This window comes from Dipodomys spectabilis, unplaced genomic scaffold, assembly GCF_019054845.1.
Source record: "Dipodomys spectabilis isolate Male_0828 unplaced genomic scaffold, ASM1905484v1 ptg000216l, whole genome shotgun sequence".
NCBI classification, from domain to species: Eukaryota; Metazoa; Chordata; class Mammalia; order Rodentia; family Heteromyidae; genus Dipodomys; species Dipodomys spectabilis.
This window is the reverse complement of record NW_024870893.1, coordinates 485,995-513,230: the sequence shown is the minus strand read 5'-3', so window position 1 is coordinate 513,230 and position 27,236 is coordinate 485,995. Positions and strand designations below refer to the sequence as shown.

Genomic DNA, 27,236 nt, shown 5'->3' with positions numbered 1-27,236 from the left:
TTGAAAAAAGAAAAGAAGACAAACCTCAGAAAGTTTATGTAGCAAATGGTATGAGTATGGCTTAAAATTGGAGCTCACAAATACAGCTGGTATAAAATTAAGCTAACTGTGATACACGGAGTCAAGACCGGTGGGAAAAAAATGTAAGGTACAGTTAATGTCACAATTGGACCTTGTATACTCAACAGACTGGTGTCCTTTGTAAAAAAAAAATCAGCGCAGTCCGTCTATTAGTTCTGAAATCCCAATACTAAACTGTAAATATAAAATATAAATATAAAATACTAAACTGTAAATATAAAAAAAACTGTAAATATAAACTGTAAATATAAAATTAGGGGACCATGATTGGTTCCTGATGCTGTAGACAAGGGCGGAATGAAGAAGATAAAAATATATATAGACAGCACCTAACAGCCATTTTCCCTTCTGTACCTTTGCTTGCTAAAAACTCTGCTAAAACCTTGAGGATCAAGGTCAGGAGGCCATAAGGAGATAGTTCGCAAGCATGCCTATCCTATGTGATTAGTACATTTACTTTTGACAGTCTGAAACAAATTTAAAAAATACATTGTATTGTTGTATTTCGGAGCAAGGGCATGACTGAAAATCAAGGATTTGACATAGTTCACAAGACAAGGGGAGAATGAAGAACTGAGAATTATATTCACCATTTTACAGTCACTAACTGCTGACTTCGCTTCTGTAACTTGCTTTTGCTAACGTTAAAGTATAAAGATAGGTCTGTGTCAACAAACTCTAAAGAATGTAACCACCATGATAGATAACTAACTGCTAACTTCAAGCCCCAGACATTCCCAGAGCCTAGAACAATGGCTAACACATATTCTGGATCCTCCTCTGGGAACTGGACCCTGAGATAATGACTATCTGGCGGGACCAGCAAACTAGGCTAAATGTCAACCCATCGCAAGCCTGTAACTATGAGAATTCCCCCTAACCCTTATCATCCAAAGCAACCATCCCCCTTGAGTCACCCCATGCCAATCATTTTACAAAGAGTGTTACAAAATTTCCCGCATGGCATAGTGACTTGCTGTGAGTGTCTACTGGTGCCCTGCCCCTACCTTAAAATGTATAAAAGGTGCTGTAACTCTTTGTTCATGGCCTCTTGCTAACACCCCTACAACGGTGTGCATGAGGTCGGTGCTTGTGAGTTCGTTAATAAACGACTCTTTGCCGCTTGCATTGTCCAGATTCCCCCACCCCCAAAGTGAGTGAATCACAGCTGAAATGTCGTGTTCCTGTGTGTACAATTGTCCAAATGCTCATATATGGTGCCAGATTGAGCTGGATGTGTGCTATAGCAGGTGCAAAAGAAGACAGGCCAAGGATGGAGTCTGCCGCCCACCCCCCAGCCATGGCCTGTGAAGCTCATGGTTATGAGCCTGCTGTGCCTCCCCAAAAATGCTTCATCTATAACATGAAAATCCTACATGAGGACCTTTTCCTCTTCACCTAGTGGACTTCCATCTTCCTGTTCTGTGCCTACTCAGGTGTCAGTGCCATCCCAGATACCCCTGTTTCCAGGTAAGTGGATATGGTATTTATGTACTCATAATCTTACTTGTATGTATTTTCCATTTGTCCTTTTGATTGGTCCTTTCCTACCTGCACAATGTACTCTATGAGTTACCATGGTATCAACCAGTAAAATGTCACCAGTCATTTGCTTAATATTCTCAGATTCTCTTATCTTGTAGATTCTTACCCTATGAAGTAAATTTTCTGATTTTTCTAGTCTTTCAATCAATACACTAAAAATTTTATCTCTTCATAAGTGATTCTTGCAAGTTATATTAGGGACACTTTATATTGTCTTCTCAGAGTAAAATAGATGTTTTTACAGGAATGGATATACTTATCTAGAGTCTGACCAGATTTGTCTAATAGAACACTTAAGGCATTCTCTGAAGGAAATATATGCTAGTCTATAATCACATTTTTACACCAGAGGCTTAACACAATCACATTTTTGTTTTTGTACAATAAAGAAATTTATTTTCTGCAGTGAAGCACCAGCCATGAACTATCCTTAGAGGCTGGGGAGAGTTACGGACTACACCAAACCTGGGCAATAAGGAGAGGATCAATCAGCTCCAGGATGCTTGAAAGGACATAGAGCTGCAGCTAGGTGAGATGATCAGGCACTTCCAGAGCATTGTAGAGTTGACCTTCACTTACCTTCCTACTGGTGATACTCACATACTCTATACTTTTGTTTGTTCGGAAAAAGGAGTTCATAAAACCCAGCATTGGTAGTTTTCCAGTGGAAAATCAAGCCCTGCTTATCTTTATGTTATGCGAGTTACTTAGTAATAATGAAGAATGGAATATATTAAAGTACGGTTAAGATGTTCTTTCATTAACCGTGAAATTTTCTCCATGGAACACAAATCTAACATTCTACATATGTTCTTAGTCTTGGGGTCTAAGACATGCAAATATTTACAGTGATACTGAAGTTTTCTGCCACCATCAGAAAATCTATTTTCTTCACAATGATATCCTAGGGGGTATTTAAGCGATAAAGGCAAGGTCTGTAATAAATTCAGGCAGAGAACTATTTATCTTTACTTTCAATCTTGGTGTTACAATTTCTGAGTTCTTAGTTATTTCGTTACTCTTTAGTGCATTTCTTCCAGGAAAAATGCATTTTGCCATAAAACAGATTCTTATCATTAAGATGAGGAATGCATCCTGTTGATTCTCAGACTGTGTAGAAACAAAAGATAATGTTTGCATGTATTTAAATGTATTCTTTCTGAGTCCTGACTGCCATTTACCAGGTCTCACTTTCTGTAATCTATCCTGCCTCAGAATTATAAAAAGCTCTGACTTTTCATGGAATTGCATTCCGTGTATAGATTGCTTCCATTGGAATCAATACTGTCTTGTTATTTAGTATTACCATTAATGATTGTGGCATGGTTCTCCTTTTAGTCATATTTCAACTTTTTGTAATGTTTAATTTTTACATAGTGTTATGTATGATTTGTTAGATAGTGCTTGCAGTGCTTTTGTTGTTTTGATTTCGTTTGAACACTGGGGATTGAACTCAGATCCTGGTATATGGGAAGAAAGCAGTCTACCACTTAATCCACAACACAGCTATGGAACTTATTTTTAAAACTATTTAAAGTATTTAATTTTGTCCATCTTCTCTTCTATTATTTCTATCTTTTTTTCATCTTGTGGGATTGAGTACATGTACGTGGGATCATGTACGTGTGTGTGCTGATACTAGCTCTTTTCCACCCAAGGCTGGCACTTTGCCACTTAACCCACACATTCAATCTGTGTTTTTGCTGGTTAATTTGTGATAAGGACTTATGATCTGGTAATCAAGAGGCTGAGATTTGAGGACTGAAGTTCCAAGCCAGCATGGGCAAAAAAGTCCATTAGGCTCTTATCTCCAATACACTACTCAGTAAAAGCTGGCAGTGGCACTTTGTGTCTTTTTTTTTTTAATTTTAATTTAATTTTATTTGTGAACATACTGTACAGAGGAGTTACAGTTACATGGGCAGGATAATGCGTACATTTCTTACCAAGCATTGCAGCCTCCTCCTTTGTTTACCCTTCACATCCCTTCCCAGCCTCCCCCCTCCCCCCCAATCCCAATACTTCTCCCTCCCCCCCCCCCACCAACGTTGTAAAGTTGGTTTTGGACATGACAACTTGTACTTCTCATTGTTGCAACAGGTCCACCTGTATCCTTAAACAACTGGTTTTTCCCCATCTCCTCCACAAGTTATACTGACATCAAATATAGTGAAAGCAAGGGTTATACTGTGGGGGAGGGACATACAAAGCAACAAAGAGATAATCTTATAAATGTGTTAGAAACACATGCATGAAAGAAAAAAAAACATTAAAATACACATCTAAGGGTTCATTTTCCTGACATCACATTATCTGACCTTTTCCGCTTGACTCATACATATACTAGATATTACAAATAAGGGAAACCATGGGACCTACGTTTCTTTGGGCCTGGCTTACTTCACTTAATATAATTTTTTCCAAGTTTTTCCATTTCCTAACAAATGGGGCAATGTCATTCTTTCTGATGGAGGCATAGAATTCCATTGTGTATATATACCACATCTTCTTGATCCATTCATCTACTGAGGAGCATCTGGGTTGGTTCCATATCTTAGCTATGGTAAATAATGCTGCGATAAACATAGTTGTGCTGGTAGCTTTAGTGTGGCCTTGTTTGTGATCATTTGGGTAAATGCCCAAAAGTGGGATTGCTGGGTCATAGGGGAGCTCTATGTGGAGTCTTTTGAGGAACCTCCATACTGCTTTCCAAAGTGGTTGAACAAGTTTACATTCCCACCAACAATGAAGTAAGGTTCCTTTCTGTCCACATCCCCTCCAGCATCTGTTGTTGTTAGAGTTCTTGATTTTTGCCGTTCTAACTGGAGTGAGGTGATATCTCAATGTTGTTTTGATTTGCATTTCTTTTATGGCTAGGGATGTTGAACATTTCTTCATGTGTCTATTGGCCATCCTTCTTTCTTCTTCAGAGAAGTTTCTCTTTAAGTCTTTCGCCCACTTATTTATTGGGCAGTTGTTTCTTTGAGGATTTGTTGTTGGGGGGTTTAATTTTTTGAGTTCCAAGTATATTTTAGATATGAAACCCTTGTCCGTTGTATGGCTAGTAAAGATCTTCTCCCAATCCGTGGGCTTTCTATTAATCTTGCTAGCTATGTCATTTGCCCTGCAGAAGCTCTGCAACTTTATGCAATCCCATTTGTCCAACCTTTCTTTGATTTGTTGTGTTTCCGGGTCTCTATTCAGAAAATTTCGGCCTGAGCCAAGGAGACCCAGGGTTTCTCCTATTCCATCCTGTAATGTTTTCAGAGTGTCTGCTTTGAGTTCAAGGTCTTTGATCCATTTGGAGTTGATTCCGGTGCAGGGTGATATATAAGGATCTAGCTTAAGTTTCCTACATGTAGTTAACCAATTTTGCCAGCACCATTTATTGAAGAGGTTGTCTTTCTTCCATTCTATTGTTTTAGCTCCCTTATCGAAGATTAGATGGCTATAGGTCTGTGGGTTCATTTCTGGGTTTTCAATTCTATTCCATTGGTCCTGAGGTCTGTTCTTATGCCAATACCAAGCTGTTTTGATTACTGTGGCGTTATAGTAGAGTTTGAAATTTGGTATTGATATTCCTCCAGCAGTGTTCTTTCCATTCAGGAGCGTTTTTGCTATTCGGGGTCTTTTATTGTTCCATATGAATTTTTGGATTGCCTCTTCTATTTCCTTGAAGAATGAGGGTGGAATTTTGATAGGTATTGCGTTGAATTTGTAGCTAGCCTTGGGAAGTATTGCCATTTTCACGATGTTAATCTTTTCAATCCAGGAGCATGGGAGGTTTTGCCATTTTTTAAGTTCTGTGTTGATTTCCTTTTTCAAGGTTTTAAAGTTTTCATCATAGAGGTCCTTCACTTCTTTAGTTAAGTTAATTCCTAGGTATTTTATTTTTTGTGGGGCTATTACAAATGGAGTTGCTTTCCTAATTTCAGCCACACTTTTCTCATTGTTGGCATACAGAAAAGCCATTGATTTTTGGGGGTTAACTTTATAACCTGCTACTTTGCCAAAGTTTTGAATCAGCTTGAGTAATTTGGGAGTGGAGTCTATGGGATTCTTTAAATACAAGATCATGTCATCTGCAAAGAGGGAGAGTTTTATTTCTTCTTTCCCTATTTGGATCCCCTTTATGTCTGCATCTTGTCTTATTGCTGTAGCTAGGCATTCTAATACTAGATTGAAGAGAAGTGGAGTGAGTGGGCATCCTTGTCTTGTTCCTGAGTTAAGAGGAAATGGCTTTAGTTTTTCACCATTGAGTATAATGCTGGCTGTAGGTTTGTCATATACAGCCTTTATTGTATTGAGGAATGTTCCATGGATTCCTAATTTTTCCAAAACCTTCATCATAAAGGGGTGTTGGATCTTGTCGAATGCTTTTTCTGCATCTATTGAGATAACCAGGTGGTTCTTATTCTTGCTCCTGTTGATGTGATGAATAATATTAATTGATTTGCGTATATTGAACCAGCTTTGCATAGCTGAAATGAATCCTGTTTGATTGTGGTGTATGATTTTTTGGATGAATTGTTGAAGTCGATTGGCCAAAATTTTGTTGAGAAGTTTGCATCAACGTTCATCAAAGAAATGGGTCTATAGTTCTCTTTCTTTGATGAGTCCCTGCCTGGTTTTGGGATGAGGGTTATGATGGCTTCATAGAATGTGTTCGGTAGTGAGCTTTCTCTTTCAATTTCATTGAAGAGTTGGAGGAGGATTGGTGTGAGCTCTGCTTTGAAGGCCTTGTAAAATTCTGCTGTAAAACCATCTGGTCCTGGACTTTTCTTAGCTGGGAGGTCTCTTATTGCTGTTTCTATTTCAATGCTTGATATGGGCCTGTTAAGCTGGTTTAACTCATCTTGGTTTAGTTTTGGCATGTCAATATTTGCTAGGAAAGGTCCATTTCTGTCAAGTTCTCAAACTTATTAGCATAAAGTTTTGAGAAGTATTCCCTTATAATGTTCTGAATCTTGGTTGTTTCCGTGGTGATGTTTCCATTCTCATCTCTGAGTTTATTAATTTGGGTGTGCTCTCTTCTTTTTCTGATAAGATTTGCTAAGGGTCTGTCAATTTTGTTAAGTTTTTCGAAGAACCAACTCTTTGTTTTGTTGATTCTTTCTATAGTTTTTTTGGATTCTAATTCATTTAATTCTGATTTAATTTTGATTATTTCTTTCAGTCTACTGGATTGGGGTTTATCTTGCTGCTCTTTTTCAAGGAGTTTTAGATGTGTCATTAAATTGCTAGTTTCAGATTTCTCCAATTTGTTGATGTAGGAGCTCAGAGCTATAAACTTGCCTCTGAGTACTGCCTTTGCTGTGTCCCAGAGGAGGTGGTAATTTGTGTGTTCATTTTTGTTGAATAGCATGAACATTTGAATTTCCTTTCTAATCTCTTCCATGACCCACTCTTGATTCAGCAGTGTGTTGTTCAGCCTCCATGTGATACTGGACTTTCTTTGGTGGCTTTTGGTGTTGAGTTCTAATTTTATTCCCTTGTGGTCAGAGAGAATGCAAGGTATAACTTCAATGTTTCTGAATTTAGACAAGTTTGCTTTGTGGCCTAAAATGTGGTCTATTTTAGAAAACGTTCCATGTGCTGCTGAGAAAAACGTGTATTCTGATGCTGCTGGGTGAAATGTTCGGTAGATGTCTGTTAAGTCTAGTTGATCTATGCAGCTGTTTAGATCTGCGGTTTCTCTGTTGAGTTTTTGCCGAGTTGATCTATCTAGTGGGGAGAGTGGTGTGCTAAAATCCCCAACAATTAATGTCTTTGGATCTATATGGGATTTGAGGGAAAGTAGTGTTTCTTTGATAAATTTGGGTGCTCCATTGTTTGGCGAATAGATATTTAGAATTGTAATATCCTCCTGAAGGAGAGATCCTTTAATTAGTATGTAGCGACCTTCTTTATCTCTTCTCACGAATTTCAATTTGAAGTCTATTTTATCTGATATTAAGATTGCAACTCCCGCCTGTTTATGGGGGCCGTTTGCTTGGTATATTTTGTTCCAGCCTTTAACATTGAAAATGTGTTTGTTTTTACGGGCAAGATGTGACTCCTGCAGGCAGCAGATAGAAGGGTCTTGTTTTTTAATCCAACTAGACAGTCTATGTCGCTTAATTGGAGAGTTCAGTCCGTTAACATTAAGAGATAGGACTGAGAGGTATTTGGGAGTTCCTGCCATGTTATCCACCTTCTTGGGGGCTGCGAAAACTAGGTTCTTCCTATGGTTCTTGGATTCTCAGTTTGGGTGCAGTTTCTTGGCCTTTGTTGCGGTCTTGTTGGTTTTCTATGTGTAGGACATCTTTAAGAATCTTTTGTAGGGCTGGTTTGGTGGAGATGTATTGTTTCAATTTTTCTTTGCTATGGAAGGTTTTTATTTGGCCTTCAGTTATGAAGGAGAGTTTAGCTGGGTACAGTATTCTTGGTTGATAGTTGTTTGTTTTTAGGGCATGGCATACATTATTCCAGGCTCTTCTTGCTTTTATTGTCTCTGCTAAGAAATCTGAGGTGATTCTAATTGGTTTCCCTTTATAGGTGATTAACCTTTTCTCCTTGACAGCTTTAAGGATCTTTTCCTTGGTCTGAGTTGATCCTGTGTGGATTATAATGTGACGGTGGGATGTCCTATTCTGGTCTGGTCTATTTGGGGTTCTAAAAGCTTCTTGTATCTGAATAGGCCTATCTTTTTGTATGTTTGGGAAGTTCTCTGCTAGGATCCTGTTAAACAAATTTCCTAGACCATTAACTTCTGTTTCTAGGTGCTCCTCTACACCCATTATCCTTAGATTAGGCCTTCTGATGGTGTCTTCTAGGTGTTGGATAGATCTATCATACTTCTTGGACTTGTCTTGGATGGTTGTATGTTCTTTCTCTATAATATCTAGGCTGTCTTCAATCCCTGAGATTCGATCTTCTGCATGGTCTAACCTGCTGTCAAGACTCTCTACTTTGTTTTTTATCTCTTTTCCTTCTAATTGGTCAGCTTTGATGGCTTCAAGTTCTTTGTTGAAGCTCTGTTTTAGGTCTTGTATGAATTTCTTTACTTCCTTAATTTGGTGGTCAGTGTTTGTTCTCAAATCACTTAGTTGATTGGTTATGGTTTCTTTGGACTCCCATTCCTTCTGTTGGGTTCCATTCAGCCTTCCCTTTGTGGTCTCCCTGACTTCCTTCAGCTCTTTGTTAATGGATTCCATGAATGCCTTTACTGATCTTTGTGTGTTCTCTACCTGGTCTCTCAATTCCTGAATTACTCTTTGATTAGCTTCCTCCCGTTTGTGGGATTCCTGCAGTTCTCTTTCCTCCCGTTCGTGGGATTCCTGCAGTTCTCTTTGAGTGTTCTCAGCCTGCTCACGCCATTCCTCCCTTTCTCTTTGAGTATTCTCAAGTTGTTCACGCAAATCCTGTATCAGTTTTTGAGTAGCTTCCTCACGCTTATGATATTCCTGTATAAACTTTTGGGATGCCTCCTCTCTCTCCCTATCACGCTCATACAGAGTCCTTTGTAAGTTGTCAAACTTCTCATTTATCATATTTGCCACCAGTGTTTGTAGAGCTATTTGGGAACTCTCCTCTGGATTGTTCATTATCTGATCTGACCCCTGATTATCAAGATTGGGAATTGAGATACCCGGATTTGCCATTTTTCTTGTGTTTTTTCGGCTTACTCTGCCCATTTGAGATGAAAATAGCACCAGTTTTGTGCTAGAACACTATCTTAAGGCAACCATCAACCAACGTTTGCATTTATACAGTCAATAGTCTACAGATACAATCTAGTTCAACAGATACATCTATTCAACATCAAACAACTATATGTTAATGGGCTTCGAACTGCAGAGAAGAATTTGGAAAACCAGAAATTTTTAGGGTTAGGGAGAGATGTGGGTAAAAATTAGGAATAGATTGGTGTGGGGAGGCACAGGGAGAGTTAACTATGTCCTAATCTCAATGCAGGAAATAGGTTGGGTAGGATGCAAGTAGAGAGGGAGAGAAAAAGAAGAAAGGTAAAGGGAAATGAAAAGAGACCAGAAAAAAAAATTAGAAACGTAAAAATTAATATAGTTATGGAGATTGAAAGACCATCTATTTAGAGAGGAATGTGAATATAATGAGAAAACAGGAGGGAGATAGAGGAGATGTGAAAAACTTAAAAAATGCTTAAAATATTATATAGGTATAAAGAGGTAGTACTGCTATTAAGGAATTTAAGTCTCAGAGGTTTTGGATTGAGTAATAAATTTGTGGATTAAGTGTGTACACAATGGGGGATAGGGTCTATTAGTCAACTATGGGTTTATCAGGATGTGCAGGACAAGAGCTAAGTCACATACAGAAGAACAAAAGAAAGGAAAAGATGAAAAGGATAAGAAAGGGAGAAAAAAAAAGATCAGAAGTTCAGTAGAGCTAGACAAAAAAACAAAAAGATAAGAAAGAAAGAAAAAGAGAGAGAAGACAAGAAAAGAAAGGAAAACGTACATTCACGTATTCCTAAAATAAAAATTATAAGAGGGAAAAAAAGTTACTGGAAAACAATTATTTTTTCAAAAAAGGCAAAAATTAAAGATTAATAAAAGTTTTAGAAAAGGAAAAAAAAATTTTTATATATATAAGGTACCAAAAAAAAAAAAAAAAAAAGTTCTTTGATTTTTTTTTTTTGATTTTGTTGGGAGGGGTGGGAAGAATCCTGTATCTCCCTTTTGTCTGTAACCAGCCTCTTGTTGGAGTCTCTGGTCAGCTTGAGGTCCTGTGGCTTGATTGGTTTCTTAAGTCAGTTTGTTCCAACAGGCAGAAAAATGCTCTGCTTTACCCAAGATTTTGAGATCCCCCTCCCAGGTTAGTTTAATGGGAGGGTGATCTGCTTTGAGAATCACAAAAGAGGGGTGATGAGGCTAGGTTCTGGTAGAGTTGAGGCCTTTCAACAAACAGTAGCTTTTCCCTGGGGCTATTTTGTGAAAAATTCACAGAGCCCACCCTGGAGCCATTCTAAGGGTTTCTGTTTTTCAATTGATTGTGGAGGCTGCTAGAGGGAGGGGCAGCCTCTGGCTCTGGTTACCCAGTGAGGAAAGCCACTCCAATGGCTGGTGCCTGAGCTGGGTGACTTTTCCCTGGATGGAGCTGAGTCTGGCAGGTCACTTCGCCATTAAGTTCTTGTGACCTGTTAAATGACTCGTTTTATTCCAAGGCCTGAGTTGGAGCTAGCCGCTCCTCCGAGCTTTGTCGGTATCCAAGATGGAGATCACCGGTGCTGGGGGGGAGGGGTGGCCTTCATTCCTCTGCTCCCTGAGAAGGAGTGAGGACGTCGGGCTTCTACTCACGCCGAGTCTTGGATCCTGGGTTGTCTCTGGTCTGCAAACTGCAGGGTGAAGATGTCCGCTCCTTGTCGGTTCTTGCTGGTGTTGAGTAGAATCCGCTCGCCCGCTGCGTCTGGCTCCTTCGTCCCGGACTCTCTGTGTGAGCGCTCAGGTATGGCCGCCCCTGCGGTCGCCGCCGCGGCGGCTGCTGCCAGGCGTTCAGATGTGTCTCCTTGTCTTGGCTTCCCCTCTCTTGTCTAACTCTCTGTCCTGTGATGGCACACTTGGTGTGATTCTCTGGCTTAGGACTGTTCACTGGAACTCTAAAACTGCTTTCTATGCGAGAGCTTGTTCAGATTCCAGCTTCTCCTCCGCCATCTTCCCGGAACTCCCACTTTGTGTCTTAATTGGTAGAGAATTAGCATTAAGGGAATCAAGCCCAAGGACAGTACCAACACCCTGAACTTAAGTCCCGGGACCAGCAGATGAACAGAAAACCAAAATCTGATTCATCTGACCAGTCCGGCTTTAAACTATGGACCACAAATCTCAGACTCTTAAGCATCTAGGATTACAAGTGTTAACCAATTATAATTGCAACAATGAGATGTACAAGTCGTTATGTCGAAAACGAACTTTACAACTTTCATGGGGGGAGGAGGGGAGCTGGGAGGATAGGGTAGGAGGGCAGGGGGCGTATGGGAGGGGATGGGAAGGGGAAACAAAGGAGGAGGCTACAATGCTTGATAAGAAATGTACTCATTATCTTGCCCATGTAATTGTAACCCCTCTGTACAGTATTTTCACAATTAAAAAATAATAATAGTTGTCTTCTATTATCGTTGATAGATGCTTTAAAAGTGACATAATGTGGATGCTGGTGGCTCTGGCTCGAATCTTAGCACCTCCGGAATTTGAGATCTGAGAATGTAAGTTTGAAGCTAGTCCAAGGAAGGAAAGTCTGTGAGGCTTAGCTCCAATTAACAACCAAAAATTGTAAATAGAATGTGGCTTGAGTAATAGAGATAGAGTTAATGCCCAGACCTGAGATCTAGCCCTAGAACCAGCAGGAAAAATGTGCTTAGGCCGAGTGCTAGTGGCTCACACCTATAATTATACCTACTCAGGAGACTGAGATCTGAGGATCACAGTTCAAAGCCAGCCTGGGCAGGAAAGTCAGTGAGAGTCTCATCTCCAATAAGTGACTCAGAAAATTGAACGTGGCACTGTGGCTCAAGTGGTAGAGCCTTAGCCTTGAGTTGAAGAGCTGAGGGACAGTGTTCAGGCACAGAGTTCAAGCCCCATGATCAACAGCCAAAACAATTGCATAGAAAACAAATAAAGCCCAGGTATGACTAGTAATAGCTTAATTTTCCTGAGACCCTGGGTTTGATAGTCACCACCAAGAAAAACAAACCAACAAAAGATGTTTCCACAGCTAAAAGATTTTTTTTTGCTGATTAATCTGTACTAATTATAGACAATGTTTTATTCTTTAAACACTTTCATTTAAAATGTAAGCCAAAGCCGGGCGCTGGTGGCTCACGCCTGTAATCCTAGCTACTCAGGAGGCTGAGATCTGAGGATCGCGGTTCAAAGCCAGCCCGGGCAGGAGAGACCGTGAGACTATCTCCAATAAACCACCAGAAAACCGGAAGTGGTGCTGTAGCTCAAGTGGTAGAGCGCTCGCCTTGAGCTGAAGAGCTGAGGGACAGCGCCCAGGCCCAGAGTTCAAGCCCCACGACCAACAACAACAACAAAAAAAATGTAAGCCAAAATATAACTCTGGTAGAAGAAAAATTGATATGTGATGCCTAGCAACAATGCACGGTTTGTTAAAACGAAGTGTCAATTTGAATATCATCTGATAAATATGTGCAAGATTATTAAATTTCAACTAAGAATTAACTTCCCTGTTCTCTAAATCAGGATGTCAACTTATATCTTTAATCAGAGTGAGTTGTATAAACATAGGAGAGGTACCTGAGGCAATGAAATGGGGAGTAGAATGCAGTGTTCCTTTGAAGCTGGTTTGAAGCTGGCCACCCAGGTAGGTCATCAGGAGGCCAGGGCTGTTTCTTATTCCTAAGGTCTCTCTCCTTGGCTGGTTCGCCTCCCCTTGACTCCAATCAAAGGATTAACATATAGCTGTGGGAACAGCAGCATCGTGAGTTGAAGACATTTTTTAAAATTTTTATTTATTTTTTATTGTGAAAATATTGTACAGAGGGGTTACAATGAGATGGGCAATATAATGAGTACATTTCTTATCAAGCATTGTAACCTCCTCCTTTGTTTCCCCTTCCCATCCTTCCCAGCCTCCCCCTGTCCCCTGACCCAATCCGCCCCCCCCCCCCCCAAAGTTGTAAAGTTCATTTTCAACATGAAAACTTGTACTTCTCATTGTTGCAATGGGTCCACTTGTATCCTTATTTAAATGACTGGTTTTTCCCCTTCCCCTCCACAAATTATACAGACATCAAATACAGTGAAAGCAGGGGTTATACTGTGGGGGGAGGGACATACAAAGCAACAGCCTCTTCAGTAAATGGTTCTGACAAAATTGGTTAACTACTTGTAGAAAACTAAAGCTAGATCCTTATCTATCACCCTGCACCAGAATCATCTCCAAATGGATCAAAGACCTCGGAGTCGACTCAGACACTATGAAAACCTTACAGGATGGAATAGGAGAAACCCTAGGTCTCCTTGGCGCAGGCCGAAATTTTCTTAATAGAGACCCGGAAACACAACAAATCAAAGAAAGGTTGAACAAATCGGATTGCATGAAGTTGCAGAGCTTCTGCATGGAAAAAGACATAGCTAGCAAGATCAATAGAAAACCCACGGATTGGGAGAAGATCTTCACTAGCTATACAACAGACAAGAGTCTCATATCTAAAATATACTTGGAACTCAAAAAATTAAATCCCCCAACAACAAATCCTCAAAGAAACAACTGCCCAATAAATAAGTGGGCTAAAGACTTAAAGAGAAACTTCTCTGAAGAAGAAAGAAGGATGGCCAATAGACACATGAAGAAATGCTCAACCTCCCTAGCCATAAAAGAAATGCAAATCAAAACAACGTTAAGATACCACCTCACCCCAGTTAGAATGTCAAAAATCAAGAACTCTAACAACAACAGATGCTGGAGGGGATGTGGACAGAAGGGACCTTACTTCATAGTTGGTGGGAGTGTAAACTTGTTCATCCACTTTGGAAAGCAGTATGGAGGTTCCTGAAAAGACTCCACATAGAGCTCCCCTATGACCCAGCAATCCCACTTTTGGGCATTTACCCAAATGTTTACAAACAAGAACACACTAAAGCTCCCAGCACAACTATGTTTATTGCAGCATTATTTACTATAGCTAAGATATGGAACCAACCAGATGCCCCTCAGTAGATGAATGGATCAAGAAAATGTGGTATATATACAAAATGGAATTCTATGCCTCCATCAGAAAGAATGACATTGCCCCATTTCTTAGCAAATGGAAAGACTTGGAAAACATTATATTAAGTGAAGTATGCCAAGCCCAAAGAAACATAGATCCCATGGTTTCCCTTATTTGCAATATCTAGTATATGTATGAGTCAAGCAGAAAAGGTCAGATAAGGTGATGTTAGAAAAATGAACCCTAAGATATGTATTCAAAAGTTGAAGACATTTTGAAAATCCTCTTCTTTGTGTGTAAATGCAGGAATTTGAAACGTCATTAGCTAACTAGACTCCGAATTTGAAAAAACTTCAAACTATGAAGGCGAAACTGAGCAGCACATCCTGCAGGAAGACATGATGGTAGCAAAGGAGTAGACAGAAAATTTGCACCAAATATGGGAGGACCTCTCCTGTGAGTCAGTAAATCATCTGCCCACAGTAGGCTGCAATGTCCCCAAATGTCAACGTTAGAAAGCAGCTTTAATTTTGTGAAAGCTTGAGGCCCTTTTTAGTAGGACCCCTGATTCTCCATTCTATCTTTAGATTCTATGGATTCGAAGGCGGCAGTGTGCTTAACAGAAACAACTCCTGGTTTCCACAGCACTAGCCGCTTGGAGTTGGCACCCTGGTAAGGAACTTTTAGCAAATCACCTTAAGCTTGAAGAAGAATTTTGGGGATGAGGCTCAGCTATTGCTAGGGTAGATGATGACAAGTGTTATCTGTCTGTTGTGATAGGCCTTTGGTTTTGTTTGGCCAGCAGCTCATCTGAGCTTAACAGTAAGCATCTTACTGGTCTCTTCTAATTTTGGGGGTTCTTACATTGGTAATTACATTCACATGCACTTAGAGTCTTACTTGGAAGGGCTGTTTAAAAAAAGCTTTTAGGAATGATCAGAACAGGTACTTAAAGTCAGAGGGTAGGGGTACTCAGCTACTCACGGCTACCCAAAAATGAGTCCTGGTTGTAGTATTAGAAAATTTATGTTAGTTATAAGATCAAAAAATTAAAGGATTGAAGTAGTCTTAAAGATTTTATTTTAAGAGAATTCCAAGGACAATATATTTCATCTCATTGTTAAATGTCTTTTTAACGTCTTTAACAAGTTTTATGTAAGAGAAAGTATTTGGAATACATGCAAAGTTCTACAAAGTTAATGTACAGCAGACTGTACAGCAATTATGAGATTAATTAGGAATTCTGGGCCCTGAAAGTCCAGGGTTTTAAAAGTTAAATAAATATATGACTGAGGGATAGAAATAAAAAGCTTGATTTTCTAGGGATATATACACTTTCAAGCCTTTAAACACTTTTGGCTGGATAGATGTTGTTAGATTTGGTACTCTTACTACACTCTAAAAGATTTGGGGAGGGGAGGTGAGAAAAACTTCTCTTTTGTGTCCCTATCTATGACGTGAATTTTAAAACTTTACCAAAGGGTCTTGTGTGGCCCCTGAAAGTTTTTTCAAGATTTTCAGAGCTTCAGAATTCCATCGTACCTTTATCAAGACTGATTTGTATTACTTATTTTGAAATTTATTAGAGCAAAGGCGGAGAAAGATCCTGTGCTGAAATTTGCTTGCTGGAGTTGTTTGTAAGCAATAGAACATTGCGTATTTTGGAGTCACCCTCTATGAGCTGACTGGTTTGAGGTGACGTTTCCAGGATTTCCATGCAGTAGTTACTCTGTATCATCAGAAGTGTAGGATCAGTGAGTGATGAACATTGGTTTAGTTTTATTTTGCTTTGTTTACATATTCCATCATGTATGTGATATTAATCTATCTGTTACGTTGTAAATGTGTGATTTATGGCATTAGCTGAATTATAGTTTTTAAATTGAAAAGTGAGACATAGGCCTTAATGATTTAAGAATTTGATCAGTTTCCAAATGGACAAGGTTTGAGTCAGAATTAAAGTAGCAAGTTGTCAAATCAAAGAATGGTTGGACAAATTGGATTGCATAAGGTTGCAGAGCTTCTGCAGGGCAAATGACATAGCTAGCAAGATCAATAGAAAGCCCACGGATTGGGAGAAGATCTTTACTAGCCATACAACGGACAAGGGTCTCATATCTAAAATATACTTGGAACTCAAAAAATTAAACCACCCAACAACAAATCCTCAAAGAAACAACTGCCCAATAAGTAAGTGGGCGAAAGACTTAAAGAGAAGCTTCTCTGAAGAAGAAAGAAGGATGGCCAATAGACACATGAAGAAATGTTCAACATCCCTAGCCATAAAAGAAATGCAAATCAAAACAACATTGAGATATCACCTCACTCCAGTTAGAACAGCAAAAATCAAGAACTCTAACAACAACAGATGCTGGAGGGGATGTGGACAGAAAGGAACCTTACTTCATTGTTGGTGGGAATGTAAACTTGTTCAACCACTTTGGAAAGCAGTATGGAGGTTCCTCAAAAGACTCCACATAGAGCTCCCCTATGACCCAGCAAACCCACTTTTGGGCATTTACCCTAATGTTTACAAAAAAGACCACACTAAAGCTACCAGCACAACTATGTTTATCGCAGCATTATTTACCATAGCTAAGATATGGAACCAACCCAGATGCCCCTCAGTAGATGAATGGATCAAGAAGATGTGGTATATATACACAATGGAATTCTATGCCTCCATCAGAAAGAATGACATTGCCCCATTTGTTAGGAAATGGAAAGGCTTGGAAAAAATTATATTAAGTGAAGTAAGCCAGGCCCAAAGAAACATAGGTCCCATGGTTTCCCTTATTTGCAATATCTAGTATAGGTATGAGTCAAGCGGAAAAGTCAGAGAAGTGATGTTAGGAAAACGAACCCTCAAATATGTATTTTAATGTTTTTGTTTCTTTTCATGCATGTGTTTCTAACGCATTTATAAGATTATTTCTTTGTTGCTTTGTATGTCCCTCCCCCACAGTGTAACCCCCGCTTTCACTATATTTGATGTCAGTATAACATGTGGAGGAGACGGGGACAAACAAGTCGTTTAAGGATTCAGGTGGACCTGTTGCAACAATGAGAAGTACAAAATGTCATGTCAAAACCAGCTTTACAATGTCGGGGGGGGGGAAGGGGGGGTATGATTGGGTGGGGGGGAGGGGGGTGGCTGGGAAGGGAGGTGAAGGGTAAACAAAGGAGGAGGCTGCAATGCTTGGTAAGAAATGTATGCATTTTCCTGCCCATGTAATTGTAACCCCTCTGTACAGTATGTTCTCAAATAAAATAAAATTAAATTAAAAAAAAAAAAGTAGCAAGTTGTCAGCATTCAAAATGAATATTGAAATGACATAACACAGCAGAATTTTATGTAGTGTTTAATATATTCAGCGTTTCTCATTTCTAATGTTTGGTATAACCTGGTAGTAATAGATGTGCAATGGGTAAAAGTCAATCCTGTTGGTTAGCTCTAGTTGTTACTTCAGCAAAGCTATGAGAATGTCTGTTGATGCACAACACTCTAGTCATGTAAGATGAAGAAATAGAAATAAATCCTTGGGAATGATAACTAAAAGGAAAGACATTCATAGTCCAGGATACACCATTTTTATTGGTTATCTAGAGCAGCCAAATGCATTTTTATATGAAGATGGTTTTCAGCAAATAGGAGATTGAAGATAGACTTTAGTCATGTATCTTGTTCCATGCAGAAAATAAGGAGCTGTGTACATGACTGATGTAGATGGAAAACAATTCTAGAGATGGCAGATTTCAGCATTGAAGAAGTGATTGATTAATTTCGGAAGGTGAGCCAGTAGTAGTCCAGGTGGGTATACTTAAGACAACCTGTTCACTGCTGAGATCAGAATCTAATGTTACATGGGTGTTTTACTGTAACAGTTGAATAGACTTTGGAACTATTTTTCATCCACACCAAATATGGTGGTAGTTTTTACTCCTAACCAGTTATCAACTGGTATATGAAGTCTCCACATCATCAGTATGCCAACACACAGAGAAATCAGTCACTTATCACAATTGAAATTTTCCTATCTTTTGGAGATTCCTAGGGCCTGGCTCTGGCTTTCTTGGTTCTTTGCTTCTCCATGCTCACTGCTATTGTTCTTGGGGTGTTTGCTCTCAGTTACATCTTACTCATATTTTTCATCCTCAGTTTTACATGTTGCACACAGGATCTTTCACCTACGCTTGACTACTTACAGGTATTGTGTATGGAGTTCAAAAGGACCCATGTATTTGACTATATAGAATTAAATCTGATTTCATAAAGGCAACAATCCATTATATATTTAAACCATCTTCTGTCTTTCAGTCTCACTGATTCTCAGAATCAATTTTTAGTTAAAAATGATGAAGCTAGCCAGGCGCTGGTGTGTCACTCCTGTAATCCTAGCTACTCAGGAGGATGAAATCTGAGGATTGTGGTTAAAAGCCAGCCGGGGCAGGAAAGTCCATGAAACTCCAATCTTCAACTAATCATCAGAAAACCGGAAGTGGCCCTGTGGCTTAAGTACTAGAGTGCTGGCCTTGTGCTGAAGAGCTGAGGGACAGCACCCAGCCCCAGACTTCAAGCCCCACGAACCACAAAAAAAATATTATGAAGCTTCAGAATTAATACAGATGTGTGGGGCTCCCATAATATTTGTTAACCTGATTTATGTATTTAATCTCACATTTATGGTTTTTACTGCTTTGAATCTGAAAGATTATTTTATCTCATTTGGATTCTTTCATTTCATTCATTAGGAACATGCCATTCTTAAATCAAATGACAAATATATAGAATCTCAATAAGAGATCCCAAACAACTCTGTTGCTTATGCTTTTGAAAAGCTATAGGGAAGAAAATTTTCATATGAGGTTTTAATCAGATTAGTTAGTTAAATTTTAACAAAGCCCTTATAAATACTTAGAAACTTCAAGGAATCACAATAATTTTATTTTCCTGCTTGCTCTTTTTTTCTTGATATAACAATAAGGATATTGCTTGGTAAGCAGCAGCATAGAATTCAGCATTCTGCCATTTACTCATATAATAATTATTGTAATAGGGTATGTATTTTGTCCAGCCTGGCATGATATCAGATTAATTTATCCCACAAAATAACAAGTAAGTAATATTTTCCTGTTCCAAAAATGAAAATTGCCTCACAAAATGCAAATGTCCAAGTACAAATTTGAATGCTGTGATTTGTATTTTTAAATGTTTTTATTGCAAAACTTCTGTACAGAGGGGTTACAGATACATGGGTAAGGTAATCAGGACATTTCCTATCAAGCATTGTTACTTGCTCCTTTGTTTTTCCCCTAACATCCCTTCCCTCCCTACCTCCCCATCTCATCCTGTAGCCCTCCCCCGTACTCCTAGCTGAAGTTGTAAAGTTCATTTTCCACATAATGCCTCATATAGCTCAATGTCACAATGGGTCAACCTGTATCCTTATTTAAGCATTTTGTTATTTCCCTTCCCCTCCCCAAATCAGAAAAATGTATGTGCAAGATGCAAGGCACCAGAATCAAATACAGTGAAAACAGGGGTTATACCACGAGGGAAGAACATATCAAAGAAACAAAAAAAAATCACATAGAACATGATAAAAACATTAAAAAGAGTAGCAAGAAAGAAAAACACTTGTGTTCTTATATTGGGGTTCTACAGGGGAATTCTTTCACCAATTTTGGCAGCAATAAATTTAATACTTCTTTGTCTCTCCAGCATTTTACTTTATTGTTGTAATTCATTTCTTTACAATTTTGCAGATGCTTATGACAACAGATTGTTTTACACCTACATCTTCATTGCATCAGAAATAAAATTAAACATAGGAAGAACAATATTTTCTTTCAGATTTTACTTCCTCTTTCATTCAAGTAGCAACTATGCCCCAAGCCTTGGTTTCCAACTTTCCCCGATCATCAGCTACTGTGTGTCTCAATAATTAAATAGATTCATATAACAGCATGTCTTTTTTGACAAACAGTATGTGTCTAATGCTCATAAATATGTCCTCATATTGTACTTCATTTGCACAAGGCCAAGTGCTCTACTACTTGAGCCAGCTTTTTGAGTAGCTTATTAGAAATAAGAGTCTTATGGAGGGCTGGGAAGGTGGCTCAGTGGTAGAGTGCTTGCCTTGCATGCATGAGGCCCTGGGTTCGATTCCTCAGCACCACATAAGCAAACAGAAAAAAGCCGGAAGTGGCGCTGTGGCTCAAGTGGTAGAGCACTAGCCTTGACCTGAAGAGCTGAGGGACAGTGCCCAGGCCCAGAGTTCAGGCCCCATGTCCAGACCCAAAAAAAAAAAAAAAAAGAGTCTTATGGATTTTCCTGCCCAGGCTTGCTTCAAATCACGATCCTCACATCTCAGCTGCCTGAATAGCTAGAAATATAGGCTGGGGCCACTGGCACCTGGCTTCTTACCACTTGCTTGGGGCAGAGTTATGGGTGTTATATGAAAAAGGTATGTTAACTATGATTGTTGGTAAAGGGGCCATGAGTAAAACAAGGTGATGGGACTAGAAAATGAATGTGTATCATTATTCCAAAAGAGAAATCTGCAGTGCATACTTCTTTTTTTTTTTTTGGTCCAGTGTGGGGCTTGAACTCTGGGCTTGGGTGCTGTCCTTGTGCTCTTCAGCTCAAGGTGAGAGCTCTACTGCTTGAGCTACAGCACCACTTCCGGTTTGAGAGTGGTTTATTGGAGATAAGAGTTTCACGGACTATCCTGCCCAGGCTGGCTTTGAACATGATCCTCAGATCTCAGCCTCCTGAGTAGCTAGGATTACAGGCATGAGCCACCAGCACCTGGCTTACTTCTATATTTTTTCATCAATGCTATCATCATAAGTTGGTGACATAAATCAAGACTCTTTTCTCTGGACAGAAAATTGAATTCTTTGCTTATAAAAAGAAACATGAATATTTTGTAAGACACCTGCTATTTCTTAAAATAAGCACTGAAAATTATGGTTTTAGATGAGCCTAATTAATGGTGTCCAAAAATGCTTGTTAACAACCCTGGAGTTATTAAATAAAGGAACTAAAATAAATCTCCCCATCCAAAAATTAATATCAGCCAAATAATGAAAAACTATAAAGTATAACAAACATGTCCTATTCTTAGAAATTAACTGGGACCTTAATAAATCTCAGAAATAATAACTGAGGAAAAGCTATTGAGGATTTCCTCATGAATGGTATAATTTCTTTCTTTCTAATGGATGACTCCAGTTTCATTGTGTAAATATACCAAATTTTCTTGATCCATTCATCCACTGAGGGACATCTGTGCTGATTCCATATCTTACCTATGGGAAGTAATGTTACAATGAACATGGTTCTGCTTGTGGCTTGACTGTGTCCTTTTTATGTTCTATTGGAAATGCAGGATCATAAGGTAACTCTATAGTTAGTTTTTTGAGAAATCACCATGACACTTTCCAGAGAGGTTGAACAGGCTTCTTTTGCCACAAAGAGTGTAGAGTTCCACTTTGGCTTCGTCCTCACCAGTATTTTTTATTGTTAATTTTCTTGATATTAACCATTCTACTTAGGGTGAGTTGGAATTTTGTAGTTTTGATTAGCATGTGCTTTGTAGCCAGAGATACTGAATGTTTTTCATGTGTCTATTGTTCATTTTCATTTCTTATCAGAAGCCTTCTGTTTTATTTCTTCTGAGAAGTCTGTCTTTAAGTGATTAGCCCATTTAATAATTGGGTTATATTAATTGTGAAGGTTTGTTTTTGAGGGTTTAATTTTTGAAACTCTAAGTGTTTTATGGATATTAGGCTCTTGTCTTGATGTATAGATGGACAAAATCCTTCTATGAACTTTTTTCAGCTTGTTGTAAGTGAATTAAGCCATACTCAGGAAAACAAAACTTTCATGTCCCTCACATGCAGTAGATAGTATGTGCCTATATGTAAACACATGAAAGAAATGCAAGTGGTTAAAAAGGGGCTAATGGCTGAGACCTCTAAAACTTTCCTTGGGGATGGTAGACTGGTTAACACAATACATAGTCTCAGTATACTAGCTACTTCTCTGAAAAAGATATTGTTGATGTTTTTGTGTACAAGGGCTTCATAAACAGCATCAGCCTCTAGGACAAGACCAGGTGATAGAGATAGCTAGGCTAAGTGCCAGAGTCAGTGATATAGGTAAATCCATCTCTGGCCTTTGGTCCAGAATGAATATTGGGGCTCGTATAGAGCTGCATGAGGGAACAAGGTGCTTTATATTACTGTTTTAAGTCTTTACAAAGACAAAGAAATACCTTGTTGCTTATAATATTCCATCTGAAAATTTCAATACAGAAATTTTTTCAACTTCCTCTTTTTGAGTTCAGGATCCTCTTACTCCTGGCCCAAGGGCAGTGTGGAAGTCTCCTCCCAGTGGAGACCTAAATCCTCCAAGACCGAATGTACTCTTTTTCACCTAGAGGATGTAAACCCACAGGCTTGGCTTTCCAGGTCTCTTGGACCTCCATTTGGGCCAAGGGAAGGAGAGCACAGCATTCCAGGTCTTAGACGGACTTACAAATTTCAGTTGAGCCAGTATTCAGGTACACTTTCCCTACACTTTAGGTAGGCATTGAGATATCTGTCAGTAGTCATCCTGCCACCTGACCAGGATACAGGTGATGGCAACTGAGGTAGATAGGAGGGAACCTGAGTCCAAAATGATTATAAATTCTCCTCATCTGCCACAATCACCTTGTGAGTTCTGGAGATCAGTGACTTCTGCTGTCCATTCAAAGACCAGTACAACACAAGCTAAGGCCCTTTGGCTGCTAGTCAGTGACATTATTGGAAACCCAATTGTTACTGAAGGTTGGGAGTTGCACTTAACTCTGGGAAGAGGGGGCTGGTAGCCTACTCTTTTCTGAATATTCCTTACCCTCCTTTCTCTGTCATGATGATGGTATGTTACAGAACTCAAAACAATACCTACCCTCCTGTATCTTCTTTCTCCCATAGAGAAATCCCTATACCTCTGCCCCCCAGGACACATCCCAAATATCACCATGATGAAAAAAATGTACCATCTCTGCAGACCAAAACAAACTCTTGTGGTGTGAAGTTCAAACCAGAATATGGATTAATTTCATCATGCTGAGTCCATGAGAGCTTCACAAATACTGAACCTGTATAGGATTTCTAGAGTTCATGACCAACTCTCAATTGCCTGGAGCCCAGCAGAGCTTGTGTTTTCCTCATCACCTCAGTAAACAATGCTCAGTGCATGGAGTTACTCCAAGCTGTTACTCCAGAGGTGATTCATACTATGTGATATATGATGTCAACCAGTTCTCTTAAAGATAGCATTGTGTGACTGGAGTCTCTCGCTCTGCTTTAAGCCATCCTTGGGCTGTATATATGTAGGTTAGGGATATTCCTTTCAGACAGAATTTGGTGTCCCTTCATAAATAATTCTTCATTGCATTGCAATGCTTGGTAAGAAATGTACGCATTATCCTGCCCATGTAATTGTAACCCCTCTGTACAGTATGTTCACAAATAAAATATAATAATAATAAAAAGAAAGAAGCCATAGATGGTTCTACCCTTAGCACATGTAGTATTAAGCCCTATCCATGGCTTTGAGGGTGCTGGGATGACTTCTTGATCTCTGGTAAACTTCATTTTACTCTTCTATTAAAAAAAGTCAGGACCATACTAAGACTGCAATATGATAATTCATATAAATGCTTTTATTTCTAAAGCTAGCACATGGGAAGTGCTCAGCTGCTGAACTAATGATAGCAATGCCCAAAGGCTAGAAATCAATTATAAAAATTTTTGTGACAAACATCTGCAATCAAGAGCTATTTTTTTACATTCATTCTGATTAGCTTTATTTTTTTTTTTTGTAAAACAAGGCAGTAATAGTATTTAACTCTTAAGGTCATTGTAAAAATCAACTATGTTTTCCAAAGTATTTTACAAACTGAAAGCCTCTATAAATATTATTGTGGAGGCTATGAGTATATAACAATAGTGCCTGCTGGTAGTGGGGGTGGTTATATTGACACAATCTCCAAAATAGTGTCACAAAGTTCAGTAAGTTTTTCTTAGCCATGCCTGAAGTTATATGTCAAAGGACTTAGAACAAGTGGCCAGATGCCATGCTAAGCAATGAAGATAGTCAGACGCTGACAACTTAAGGGCATAACACAGAGCTAACATAAACCATAGCTATCTTTGCTGCTTCTTTCATCTTACTGTAAGTCCAGAAGTTTCATCTCCAAAACCTTTTGGAAAGAAGATAGTTTTGAATTGATACACATCTGCTCCATTCTCATCAAAATTGGTACTAAACTGTTGAAGATACCTTCCATAGCACTGCAGAAGGGCCAGTTTATATTCCTAAAATAAAAAGACTTGATTAAAGTTTAAAAATAAATAAATAAATAATTCTTCAATTTCTCATGCATCAAATAATTGAAGCTGGATCAGAGAATGTTTTCTTCATAAAGAAATAAAGGCACAGAAAAGATCCAACGGCCATGGACATCAAACTCCACAGGACCAGCCTAAGCTAGCACCTCTCTGTCACCTAACACATACAGCTGGTAATAGCCAATGTGTAGGCTTCACCTACACATAAATAGAATTGTTATTACAATTTGAAGAGACAGTTTAGTGCCTATTTGGTATTGACAAATTTCCAGCAAATGGAGAGGATGGGTGGATTTAATATTTTGAATCATTTCATGAATTCCAATGATTGAAGTCTAGTTCTAGAGAACCTTGCAAAATGCTCACCTGTGTGCAGTGTTTTTTTTCTGACACACCCAAGTGGGATCAGTAATAGATACATGCCATGATTCTAACGATATATAGGTGCTGCATCTGTTATTCAAATAACAGGTAAAAATCTTTCCTGTTTTACTTATTGTGATCAGAAATGCACTGATTTTCCTATTAGTTTATTTGGACAAGTTTTGAACTATTTAATACCAGGTTCATTCTTAGAAACACTAAATACATGAATGTCAAATTACAATGTTCCGTTTTGTGTCCTGGAAACAAATGCTGGCTGTAAGTAGGCTTCTAATCTATAAGCCTTGCAGGAATATGCTGGCTACAAAGGATCAACATGTGTATATACAAGGGTAACATATGTGGTTATTAAATATTTCATGCACAGATTCTCTTCTTATGACCACATTTACAAACATTTTCTGTGGCTGGGTATTGCAGTAGGCCCTAAATTGTGAACATATATTGTTTTTCTAGATCCCAGAAATGTTGGAGCTCAAACTTAAGATAAAACACTACACTACAGTTAACAAAATCAGTGAATCATTTTGTTGAGGCAGTAACTTCCTGATTAAATCTTCAAATAGTTCAGTAAAAAAGAACAGGTACTGACAAAGAGGATTACATTGAATTAAAACCTTCAGCACAACAAAGGAAAAGTTAGTAGAGTGAATAGATTGCCTATAGAGTCAGATTGCTAAACATCTGGCAAGTGATTAATAAGCAGAATATACAGGAAACTCAGAAAACTACTCTTAAGCAATCAACATGTCAAATAACACATTGGCAAATATGGTTAAAGATAGTTCTCAAATCCAGAAGTATAATTGGCTAATAAAAATCACTGAAAGGAAGTGGTGCTGTAGCTCAAGTGGTAGAGCGCTCGCCTTGAGCTGCAGAGCTGAGGGACAGCGCCCAGGCCCAGAGTTCAAGCCCCACGACCGAAAAAAAAAAATCACTGAAAATCCTTGGCATTAAGGAAATGTAAAGCCAAAGGACATTAAATTTTATCACATTCCAGTGACAATGTCTATTTCGAGAACACCAATAACCAATTATGGCAAGAATGAAGTGAAAGGGAGCACGTATTCATGGCAATATCATTTCATGCAACCACTACAGAAATGTATGTGATTTCCTCACGAAACTATTAATAGATTTACGACATGAACCATTGCCACTTTTTGTGAGACTGAGTTTCACTCTACACATACATGTACAAGTATAAATAAAGCCTCAGGGGAGCTAAAATATAGTACCGAGTATTTTCAAAGTATACAAATATAAAATCCACTGGAAACCTCATGAGAAAGGTTTTCTTTTCCTCCTGCTTGTTAAAGTACATATTCAGCTTCATTTATACTGTGATATGTATGTGTATGAAACACTGCAGCCTTGTGCAGAGTGTGCTCACCGCCCTGAAGTAGCTCTGCTATTGAGGTCTCTGCATGGAATTTGGGTCTAACATTATGACAAGTAGAAAACAGACAGATGGTTTCATATTGATTTATACTTGACATAGCAAGAATTTCCTGTATTACCACGTTTTCTCAGACAAGTACATTATTAAAAATAATATCTTAGCCTGGTGCCGGTAGTTCACGCCTGTAATCTTAGCTGTTCAGTAGGCTGAGATTTGAGGATCACGGTTCAAAGCCAGCCCAGGCAGGAAAGACCATGACAATCTTATCTCCAATAAACCACTAGAAAACTGTAAGTGGCTCTGTGGCTCAAGATGTAGAGCGCTCGCCTTGAGCTGAACAGTGCCCAAGCCCATAGTTCAAGCCCCACAACCGTCAAAAAAAATCTTGATTGTATTTAGTAAAAATTATCTGTGTGAAGGTGAAATATCAGAATGCAAATGTAAACCTCAATTTGGGCATTGAACTTGACTTATTGAGGCTGTTTAATTGAGGATATTTTTGATGAACTGATCTGTGAATTTGTCAAAATACATGAGAAACAATTTTTTGCAGAGCCTTCAATATGAGGCTGCTGGTTTCAGCAGCAGCACTGCTTCCCAGGGAATAGGTACATTTGCAGAGGACTGTGCACATGGAATTCTCATGGAAACCTGCCTGGATCAAGAAGCAATGTTCTGTGGCTGTTCTGGATCTTGAGTTGGTGAACTGACCCACTATGTGTG

The 27,236-nt window shown here is 38.9% G+C and overlaps 1 pseudogene; it reads left to right on the top strand.

Moving 5' to 3' along the window:
- The window catches only part of LOC122122904, a 53,674-nt pseudogene that overhangs the window by 7,593 nt on the left and 18,845 nt on the right, over positions 1-27,236 (top strand).